Raw genomic sequence first — 12,440 nt, 5'->3', positions numbered from 1 at the left:
TGACCTTAAAAGCTCTTAAGAAAGGCACCCAGAGCAAACCTTCAACTCACTTCCACAATCTTATACTTGAGTCTCAGTAGTCACATGTGTAAACTGTGGTCAGTCATATTGCATTGGTCAGTTTTCCATCACTATAAAGAAACAGACTGGGAAGGCAAATTTTTGAAAAGAAAAAATGACATGCTATTGTCTGCTAAAAAACAAAACAAAACAAAACAAACAAACAAACAAAAAAACACAGGCCCTAGTATGGCCACTGGGAGACAGCAGATGCATTGACAGGAAGAGAAATCATAACCGGAATAGAAAGCCAGAGAAAAACTGAATGGGTCAGCAAACCCAAAATGTACCTGAGTCTCCCAATAGACATTACCTCTCAAAGGTTGTACATGGATCCTTATATTTCCTGAAACTTTCCAATGGGAATTAAACATCACAGGCAAATATTCATCTCCCATGTTCAATGTGACAGTATATTATGATGATGAGGGTGGTCTGGATGTAATTTTTGAATTGTTGTACACTTTTGTTAATAACCTCATATTCACATTTTTATACTCCGATGCCTTCTTTGTAAGAATACTCCACATTCAGAGTAATGAACCTTTTGCTTCTCTTTCCATTGTCTCCTGCCTTGCTTCTCAAGGCCAATGAATTTATGGAGGTCCACTTCCCACTTCAGGAAAGATGCATAATTTTAGGATTCTTCAAAGGTAAGAGAGCCAGTGGGAAAATGGCACCACTTATAGATTTGACTGTTATTTCAGTTACCAGCTAATGGAGCTTCCTAAATATCTCTCAAAGTTTTAAGAGCCTATTAGAGAACAGACTGTGATGGCTCTTATTGAGAGACAGTTTATGTAGTGGAAAGAAAAAGCACATATTGAGAAAGTCTGGTCTTTGTCATCCTTATTGATAATTTACTGTGGGATGCAGTTGTGATCCCTTAACCTTCCTGACTGGGGGCTGGGTTACTTCTGGTGGTTGTGTTAATTTGCATATTAAAGGACAGTCCCAGCTGCCCTCTGTAACTCCTAAAAATAACAGGAAAATCAAGATGAGACATCACTCTTGAAAGCATATCATTTTTTTTTTGTAAAGTTTTCCATGGGGAATATGTCTTCTTTGTTTTGTTTTGTTTTTTAATTGGGATTTTGGTTTCAGCAAGGACACAAATTGTCCTCTCCGATGTCAGACAGCCCTCTCCAGGACAAGATAGAGCCAATAAACAGAGGTGGATTATCATTTTACAGAGCAAGCCTGCGTGCAGATTTCTGCCAAAGCGTGCCCACAACCTGCCTAGCTTCAGAAGATTTTAGTCATATTCTTTTCTTAAAGAGCAATGACATGAAAACTGTCCTCAAAGCAATGAACTACTTTCACTAAAATGTAATATTCTATCTTGTGGTTTTCCAAAGCGGAAGCCTGTCTTGTCAATATGTGTCTTTTATAAAACTTCTCTAGTGAAGGTCATTATTTTCCTCAATTGAACTTTTAATTGGACCAGAGAGATTATTTAACTGTTTCCTTTGATTATGTGTTCAGTACCAGGACTCGTTGCCCTGTAGAAACAGAATAATTGACATTCATGGCCTTATCTTTCTTTGAGCCTTCAGATTAAAAATAATTTCATTAGTTCCTTTCTCAAGGATGCTTCAGACATTGGCTGTAGAGCTGTGGAAATTGTTTTTAGTCTGTTCACACAGATAAATTAATTTAAACATAATGTTTAGAAAAGTGATATAAAATCCATCATTTTGAGCAGCAAAAAAAATAGTCTTATCTCTTTATTTTAAAAAACGGGCAATAACTTTAAAAGAAGACTGAAAGTAAGGAGGAAAAAACCACCTATAACTTATGAGAGAAAAATGAGCACTTGCCACATTCAGCAAGTTGAGCACTTAGAATTTAGATTTCATGCTGACTTTTATCTTTAGATGTTTGTTTCATTATCTGTGTTATCAATTATTTATTCTCAGCTTAAGCAAATTAGCTGTTTCGCAAGTATTCTGAAGTTTTAATAATCTTCTAATATTAATGTGAACTTATCAAAGATAGCAAGATATATATATATATATAAGGATGAAAATGAGAGATTTTTTTCCATTAAACAATGAACAATTAAAGGTCTCAAAACCAGATGTCCATTTGCTCTACCACATTAAACCAGGAATTTCCATATTCACTGGAATTTATGACTCCTAAGGGAAAGGTGGAAGGCTATCGTGTATGTTTTGTTGAATTTTCACATAGCAATGAGCATAACTATTTAATCAAGAGAGCTTTGAGTTCAAGGTCATTTCAGAGTCATTGAGGGAAATACATTTATTCATAAAATTTGCTTAAAATTAAATGCCATAAATAGGTACGAATTTGGAAAATATAGTGGATGATTGTGTGAAAGCTCCACGGAAACTGTCCTGCTTCAGAAATTGCCAGCTCATGCTAAATTGAGACACTTAAAGCTTATTCCTCAAAAGTCATATCCCAAGGCTCATTTCCTTGAGTTCTGTTTTTCATGTGATTGTGCTTCCTTCATACATTTTGCCAGAAAAGAGATTGCCTTTTTAGTGTTTTGTTGTATTTCTTTTGAATTTGAGAACACTTAGCCTAGATTGCATGGATGAGCTTGCCATGAGCTGGCATACTGGAATCCTACCCCTATATGCAGAAACCACTGAATGTGATTGGCAAGGGGAAAGCAGAGGCAACGGCTACTCTCCTGTAACAGCCTTAATATTCTTTTTCAGTTACCTCTGTGTGAATTCTGATCTTTGACTTCACTGTGGAAAGGGAATCCAGAAAGAGTCAGCAAGCAGGGGAGTTGGAGTTCATTAAGACATTTTAGCAACCTTCCTTTATATGAAGGGATAAAGGAAGGTTGGATAGGGGAGCAGGGAAGCACATATCTTAATTAAGGGAGCCATCTTAGGGTTGGCAAGAGACTTGGACCTAGAGGGCCTCCCAGGTGCCCAAGGCGAGGTCACCAGTTAGTTCCCGGGGCAGCTGAGGATAGGGAACCTGAAATGACCCTATCCTATAACAATACTGACGAATATCTTGCATATCACCATAGAACCTTCATCTGGCGATGGATGGAGATAGAGACAGAGACCCACACTGGAGCACCAGACTGAGCTCCCAATGTCCCAATGAGGAGCAGAAGGAGGGAGAAGATGAGCAAGGAAGTCAGGATTACAAGGGGTGCACCTACCCACAAAGACAGTGGGGCTGATCTAGTGGGAGCTCACCAAGGCCAGCTGGACTGTGACTGAAAAAGCAGGGGATAAAACCGGACTCTCTGAATATGGCGGACAATGAGGGCTGCTGAGAAGCCAAGGACAATGGCACTGGGTTTTGATCCTACTTCATGTTCTGGCTTTGTGGGAGCCTAGCCAGTTTGGATGTTCACCTTCCTAGACCAGGATGGAGGGCCGAGGACTTTGGACTTTCCACAGGGCAGGGAACCCTGACTGCTCTTCAGACTGGAGAGGGAGGGGGAGAGGAGTGGGGGGAGTGGGAGAGGAGTGGGAGGCTGGGAGGAGGCGGAATTTTTTTTTCAATAAAAAATTTAAAAAAAGACATTTTAACAAAAATTTTAACTATGAGAAGTTACCAAAGAAACATTTAAAAGAAGGGGAAGATGTTGCCTAGAGCTTCAGATATAATATGGCAGGTTTTCAAGCTATTATCTGTAAAGGCTTGGTAAGAATGTTGTCATGATGGTTCCTAAGAGGTGTGGCACAGGCTGGCTCACACTGAGATGGGAGATTTCTGTATCACAGGTAAGAGGAAATGAGGACATCATCACTGTAAACACAAGTTTCCAGTTTTGTTCTGAGACTCCCAGAAAATGCAATAGAAAGGAATGAAGTTCTCTCTAAGTCTGTAAAAACTCAGGTCTTGAACTTGGTCCGTTGCTGTTTTACAATTCTTATTGTAAGTAATTCTTATTGTAAGTGAATCAGCAAAATAAATAAATTAATAGATCAATGAATGAATGAATAAATAAATTGAAATTTGCACCTGTACTTCTTGAAAGTGCTTCAGAGAGTGACTTCTCCAGTTCATTCAAGCAGTGTTCCCTCAGAGAACTGAGCCATGATGTCATGGGTTTGATGCTGTGGTGCTTCCAGGACTTTAACCAGGAGGCTCGAAAGCTAGTAGGAAAAGCTAATTACATCACATTTTCTCTACTCTCCCAACAGTTGTGTTTGTACATGGGAAGGGAAAACATTCTCAGCTGGATGGAGGAGGGAGATTCCAAGGACTCAGGGAGCTGGTAATAAACATATAGAGCTCTAGGAGAACAGAAACTTTCAGTACTCCTTAGGTCTCCTCCTAAGGCTATAAAAATCATCGCTAGGGAAGGAAGAAGCCCATAGAGCTCACTCTAAGACATGCAGGGAGTGTTGGAGCTACAATGTTCCCTCTATGAGTAGCCCATTCTAGGTAAGCTTTTGGATGATGCAGCTGGCTTTGTGTAACTTATGCTCCTTCAAGTAAACCCTTGCCCATACAACTATAAGTGTCCTCAGTAACCTAGCTCATTTACCATTTTAGACATTTGGGTTTGTCATGTGTACCCTAACTCTGGTAAGTAGACATTTATTTACAACATAAAAATTCCATGATGAGAGGCCTTGGAAATGCACAGACTACATTATAGAGGCACGCCACCCGCCCTAACAACCTTTGCATTAATCTTTCAAGATTCTGAAAGTCTGAAAGAAACAAATGTCTATTGTTTCCATAAAATCAGGCTGAAGGCAAACCTATAGGACATTTGCTTGATTAGTGAATGATGAGGGAGGGCCCATTCCGCTGTGGATGGTGCGCTGGTGGTCCTGGACTGTATAAAAAAGCAGACTGACCATGACACGTAAGCAAGCCAGGAAGCAGTACCCTCACATGACTTTCCATCAGTTTCTACCTCCAGGTTCCTGCCTTGTTTTAGTTCCTCTCCTGATTTCCTTCAGTGATGAACAGTGATATGGAAATGTAAGCCAAATAATCACTTTCCTCTCCAAGTTTCTTTGGTCATGGTGCTTCATCACAGCAAAAAAAAAAAAAAAAAAAAAAAAAAAAAAAAAAACCTAACTAAGGCCTCTGGGCCAATGAAATCAGCTATGAATAATTCTCTAGTGATTTTCCAGTGCTTCCCTTAAATATGGATAGTAAATAAGGCCTAGAATGGAAACAAGGATGGAAAAATGTAAGGAAGAAGGAAAGAAGAGGGAATGATGAGCTGAGGAAGTGAGGGGCAGGGAAAGAGGCAAAGGGAATGGATGAATGATAGGGAAACACCTATGGGAAGACAGGCTGCTGCCAAGCATGCAATGGAGAGTGAAATGTATTGGCATTCCCTGTTACAGCCAAGAACAGCAGCTGGCCTGAGGGTCCTCAGGGTATAGATGAAGCTTTTTTTCTGTGGTTCATAATCTCTACCGTACTCCATTTGGTCATCCCTATGGGTTTAGTCAGCCCCTGCCCTGGCAGAGTCCTGAATGCTAAATCTAAGCATGTGCTGAATTTGTCTCTGAAAATGAAGTTGGCATGGATCCTTCACATAGGTGAATTTTTTCATGTTCCAGGACATTGGTGAATTCTTTTATGTTCTACAAATATCTTCCCATGTACTTGCTATGACTCCACTGTCTGTAAATAAGGCATTGACCAAACGTCTATTCTCTTGGAATTTATTTTATCAAGATTGGCACATGTGTCTTTGCACAGTTTTTGGCAACATTGTTTTTGTGCAGTGGAAGTTGATCAATGTCCAGAATGCTACCTGAATAATTAGATTTATATTAGACACTAGGTGCAATCTGGAGTTTTGAAAGCAAATCAATATTTTGTTCAGAGATTTTTGCCAGCATCTATGCTAATCTCTTTATAACCTAAGTTATTTAAAACTCGGAATATTATTTATTACATTTCTCATTTTATAGTTGAAGAGATTGATTTTGAGTAGCTAAGGAACTAACTGAAGATTAAGAAGAATTTTGTGTTCACCTGTCAGTGAAGCTGGGCTAGTGATTCTGGTACCATGTGGTTTCCTTCCCCTGCTCTTTTGCTCTCTTGCAAATTTTTCTTTTTCTTTGTTAATCCTTAGCTATATTTTTGTGTTCATTTTTAAGTAAGTATTTAGTTCCTTTGGTCTCTTTGAGTTATTTCTCAGATTGTATAAATGGGAGTAAACAGGGTGGATTACTAAGGTATTCTCAAACTGGCAGACTAGCCGAAGGTCTTTGGGTTAATTCTTGATTTCCCATTGGATCTGGGTTTGTCCTGGCACCTGCTTTCCTCTTGTTCATAGTGATTCTCTTCAGGAGTTAGATAATCTTGAGGACGAGGTTCTGGGAAAAGATACAGTGGGGCATCATCACAGAAATATTTCAAAAGATTTTATTTGGAAATAAATAAAACGAATTGTTTCAATGGTGGTAAAAGATGGGAGATATTTACGAGGTTTTTGCCAGGTTATGTGACCAAGTGTATCAGGCTTATTCCTACTTCACTATTTGGTGTACAGGCTCTGATGGTTACTCTGTGCTTAGTTAAAATGCTGTTTTCTCAGGATATCAATTAAAGCTTTCATTCCCAAGCTCATCCATTAGCGTAATATTTAGGCAAAATAGGACAAATCCCCCACTGATTATTGAGTCTTGATAGAGAAAACAAATAATTGAAAAGTACTAGAATTTGAAACAGTTCTCTAGGAAACCTCTACATTTAACTTCTTTTCTTTTTACTTTCTTTCTTGGGAGCTGCATTATATTAACATCACCAGGTGCTGGAGAGTTTGGACCAAAGAGCACTTGTTGTTCTTAGAAAGATATTGGGTTCAATTTCCACCACACACAAGGTGGCTCACAATGGCCTGTTGCTCTAGTCCCAGGGGATTCAGTGCTCTCTTCTGGTCCATTCATGCTCGACACATGGCTGTGCAAGACATACATGCATTTAAAGAACTCTCACACATACAAACCAATAAAATAAATGCATACAAACATTAACATCTTCAAAAAACCCCAAGTGTAATTTTTTTTTTCAAAACCAAACCAACATGGCGTCCAAAGCACCTTCTCATTCAGTACGAGTTTCACTTCTGCACCGTGCTCTGTCCATGATCTACAAAATCCTTGGTGCAGTAGCGGGCTAAACTGCATTCTGCTTGAAAAATAACTTACCCAAATCACTCACCCACCTTCCAAGCCCAGAAAGTTGCCTCCAACAAATTTATTGTTTTGTTTAGGTACAGCATGTTACAACCCAAAAATTCTTATTTTAAAAGAAAAATACAAATATTGCATGAAGAGCAAATATTTGATAATATGATGTACTTTGTTATTTAATGAATTCAATGACAACATTTTGGCAATTTTTAAGATTTTTCTATAACATCTCCCTAATAGTTCTATGTACTAACTTACAATGAAAGGAAACTGAGAAAATGTTTCTAAAATAAAAAAAAATTAAGCTCTATTGTTCTGTCTTTACCTTGAAATAAACTAACAGTAATTCTAAACAGTCCTGAAATGTCTTATTCCTGGACCAAATGTAATGATTTATATTTCTAAAATGTTTTCTAAAGATACTTTGGTTTATATGACAAGCATCAAATAGGTAAGTAGAAACTAAAGTTTATTTCCAAAACCTGTGACTGACTTTCAAAAATCACTCACTAAAAATTGCTTGTAAAAGAGTAGAGTTAAGAATTAGATTTAGTCAGTTGATATAGAATGTATGCTTTACTGACAACTTTGTGCATGTAGAATTCACCAAGAAGCAGCCCTGAGAACCAGAGCTGCAATGGAATGTACTGTGGATTGAGAGAATGAAGATACACTGCAAACTCATTGTGTCATTTCACAATAAAAGTAACCATGAATGCTAGAGTGTGTTCACAACTAGTTAGAGCTTTGCACATTGTAGCACAGCAGCAGGCAAAGCTTCAAAACAAACAAACTTGTTAACTTGTAGGTGACATAAAGCTGTACTTTTATTTTATTCTAATTTACTATATACAACCATCTGGGACCTCAGAATAACAGTCTTGTCTCCACATAGGAGTAGTAAAAAAAATCCTTTAATATTATGTAGGAATTTAAAATAAAATTCTAACAGCAAGATGATATGGTAACTATTACAATTCTGTATGTTTTCTTTGCAATATAAATTATTGTGACTTTTGACAATTGTTGGATTCAGTAAGCTACAGATCTACAGATGTTGGCCTCTTGAATAAGAAGATTTTATGGCCAGTAAGCTTACTATAAGAATATCTATAGAGTTTGATAAAATTTACTACTATAACTCTTTGAAATATAAGTTGAAGAAGAGTTGGTGAACACCGGGCTTAAGAATGCCCTAGATTCCATGAGTGTACCTACTTGACTGACATGTTGAGTTCTTCCCCTGTGTTTCTATGCCCCTATTATTCCTGTTTATATCTCTTTCTGTTACTAAAGAGGAATGGGGAGGTGTTTACACTGGAATTTCTTCTCCAAATACTCCCACATAACTTTGTATATGTGGCAAACTAGATGAGGCAACACAAAAAAATAAAACAGATCAATTATGTTAATGAACAAAGACAGTAAAATTCTCATAATTCCACATAAACTGAAGTCAAAAACACATTAGAGGATCATATACCAATATCAGTGAAATTTCATTCAAGTGATCAAAGACTGGTTCAATATAAATTTTCAGTAAATAAGATGATACAAAATCAGCATAAAGAGTCAGTAATATTTCTCTATACTAATAAACATAGTAAGAATGAAATGGGAGAAATATACAAATTATGCTACTTTTAAAATGTATCTGGGGATAAACCTAACCAAGAAAGAAAAAGGTCTGTACAATAAAAACTTTTTAAAAGGGAGGAAATAAACCAAAGACAACATAAAGCCCTTCCATGCTCGTGGGTAGGCAGAATGTATGTTGCAAAAATGGCTGTTATCAAGATTTTCCTTGTAATAAGAGTTAAAAACTCCCAATGATATTTTTTATTGAAATAGAATAAGATAATTTAGAATTCACGTGGAAAATACCGTAGACATATACATATACCATATACCATATACAGCCAAATCTATCCTAAGCAGAAAGAATACTGATGTAGAAATCACAATACTTGATCTCAACAATGCTACAGAATCATTATAACAAATACATCATGGCATTGCCACAAAAGCAGACATGCTGACAAATGGAATAGGATAGATGATTCAGAAATTAGCTCACACAATTGCATAATCCATTAAGGTTTTGATGAAGAGGTCAAAAGACATTGTAGAAATGCCAATCTCTTAAGCAACAGGCACTGGGCAAATGGGGTTTCCTCATATAGGAGAGTGAAATTAGACCTGTGTCTCTCGCTCTGCACAAAAATCATTGCATATGAGCAATTTTAAATACCCCAGAAATTGTAGAATTTGTACAGGAGAATGGAGAGATATAAGCATGGTCAAGGACTTTGACATAAAACTTCAGTAAAATTAAGGCCATGATTTGATGAACAGGACTACATAAAATTTGAAAGGAAAAGTCTGCTCAGCAAAGGAAGGAATAACCAGTGGGGGGAAAAAAACTAAAAAGGTAAAAGATAGAATTATTTGCCAATGATATGTCTGGGGGGTTAATATACATAATATATGAATAATTTCAAAAATAAACATCAAATGAATATATAATATAATAATATAGTATAATATAATATAAGTAAATGACTAAGAAATTAATGAAAAGTAGTTCATCCATTTAAGCCACTAGGTAAAAGAAAACATCATTGGTATTCCATTTCACCTCACTCAGATTGTGAACAAATGAAAAGATGCTGGTGATTACGTGAGGAAAGAGAACTACTTATGCACTGTTGGGGAGAGTGTGACTGGTGGAGTCACTTGGAATAAGTGGGCAGGTGAAAAGCAAGTTCCTTGGGGCAGGAACCAAAGCAGAGGCCATGGAGGAATGCTGCTTACTCTTTTGTAACTGGCTTGCTCAGTTACACTTTTCTACCATTGAGGACTCTTTATTCCTGGGTGACATTGCCCATAGCAGCTGGGACCACTCATCTAAATCATTAATAAAGACAATTATCCCATATAGTTGCCTGTAGTCTAATCTGACAGAGGCAATTTATCAACTGAAGTTCCTTCTTGCCAGAGGACTCTGGCTTGTGTGAAGGAGAAAAAAACAAGCAAGCAACAGCATCACCAGCACAAGATTTTTTTAATAATCTCCAGAAAGAACTACCACCTGATCCAGGTCTGTTGGTGCCAGCTGGTGCCAGAAGACTCCAGGTTAACAAACCATTGAGATGCTTATGTGTTCATTTTCATTTTTGCAATATTTTTTAAAAATCCTGAAAACAAAACTAGCCTAGATATCCATTTTATGATGGATAATTAAAAAAATATATTGTTGTGGTATTTCAATCCCTGTAGTCAATGGCTTTTGGGGATTATGATTCCTAGGGCAAGGTCTTGTTGCAGACATGACCATGCCCTAGGATTTAGAATTCCCACATGACCTTGCTCTAGGCATCGTAATCTGATGTGGGAGTGTCATATATCAATCTTTTGATTTCATTGGTTAAGCAATAAAGAAACTGCTTTGGCCTCATAGGTTAAAACATAGGTGGGAGGAGTAAACAGAACAGAAGGCTGGGAGAAAGAAGCTGAGTCAGGGAGTCGCCATGATTCTCCCAATCCAGACAGACGCAGGTTAAGATCATTCCTGGTAAGCCAGCTTGTGGGCTACAGCAGATTTTTAGAAATGGGCTAGTCCAAATGCGAGAGCTAGCCTAGAAGAGGCTAGATAGAAATGGGCCAAGTGGTGTTTAAAAGAATACAGTTTCTGTGTAATTATTTCGGGTAAAGCTAGCCTTGGGGGCGGCCGGGTGCCAGGGACGCAGCCCCGCCGCTCTTAACACAACAGTAATCCCCAAAATCCATTAGCCAATGGGATTGAAATCCCACAACAAAATGTGGGACATATTTACAATGGAATTTTTTTCAGCCACAAAGGAAAGTAAAACTAGGACCTTTGCAGGAAATTGTATGGAAACAATAATCACTTGTTAAACTAAGCTAGATTCAGAAAGATAAATGTTGCACGTATTCTCTTATATGAACACCCAGATTTAAAATATATGTGACCATATGTGTGCCCGTGTGTGTGTGTGTCTCTGCATGTATGTATTTATATATGTGTGTGTGATGAAATAAAAAAAGAGGATTATGAAGGAAGAGGAAGAAAAAATAAAGAAAGGAAATTAGGATAATGGAATATATATTGTAAGAAAGTAGACCTGGTGGTGCACACCTTTAATCCTTACACTCAGGAGCAGAGGCAGGCAGATCTTTGTGAATTCAAGGCCAGCATGATCAATAAAGTAAGTTCCAGGCCAGCTAGGCTGTTACACATAGAAACCTTGTCTCAACTCCCCCAACCCCCCAAAAAAAAAGTGGAGGATGGAAGAAAGGGGATCAGCTGGAGCATGGAAGAGGCAAAGAAGGGCATTAGGTGAGAACAATGAATGAGATATATGTATAAGGAGACACATGCATGAAAATGCCATCATGAAGAAATACTAAATAAATAAATAATAATAATAACTGTTTATTCAGAAATAATTTGGGAATGATGTGGTATATGACCTGTTTTACTTTCAAATGGCTATTCTGTTGTTCATCATACACTGAATCTGTTTTGTATGTCATTCTACCCATACCTATAATCTATATGTAGCTTTGTCTGGTTCTAGAGTTCCCAATATATTTGTTGTTTTTATGTCATTTTTCGTGAACCACAATCCTTCAGTTCTTTGTTTACTGGTATATTCATGCCCCTAAGCTTAGTCTCACTGACTTATTACTTGTGTACAATTCCTGACAGTACTAATTTGCATATATTTTCATATAAATGTTATGGTTAAGCCCTCTGTTTATAATTTTTAAATACACATTTATCCACACTGAAACTTTACTGAATTTATGAAATATTTATTTTGACTACTTTATGCCAAAACATAAAAACTTCAGTTTATCTCTTACATATAGCTTCTGATGTTTTAATAATATTTTCTTAAATTCTCTTTGTGTAAGCATGCTACATTCTAAATTGAGATTCCTATGGATTTAAATACACCATTCTTTTCTTCTTCTCTAAATTATTAAAGAATGAGTTGAATCGAATTTCCATGCAAAGGAAAATACATGATAACTCTTCCTAATTTCACATTCCAAATTCCTTACTTTCTTCAAGTTGTATTGTCTCCAACAGCCAGTGAACACGCATTACAATCAGTTGTCATTTGATTTAGAACATATTCTTCATGTTAGGAGCAAGCTTATTTATAATTACTTAAAGCTTTAACATTAGTTTTTAAGTACTAGATGATGGTAACAGATTTTTGAAAATGTTTA

The sequence above is a fragment of the Microtus pennsylvanicus genome, chromosome 12 (genome assembly GCF_037038515.1).
Source record: "Microtus pennsylvanicus isolate mMicPen1 chromosome 12, mMicPen1.hap1, whole genome shotgun sequence".
NCBI lineage: Eukaryota > Metazoa > Chordata > Mammalia > Rodentia > Cricetidae > Microtus > Microtus pennsylvanicus.
The sequence above is the reverse complement of the archived record's forward strand: the minus strand, read 5'-3'. Positions refer to the sequence as shown.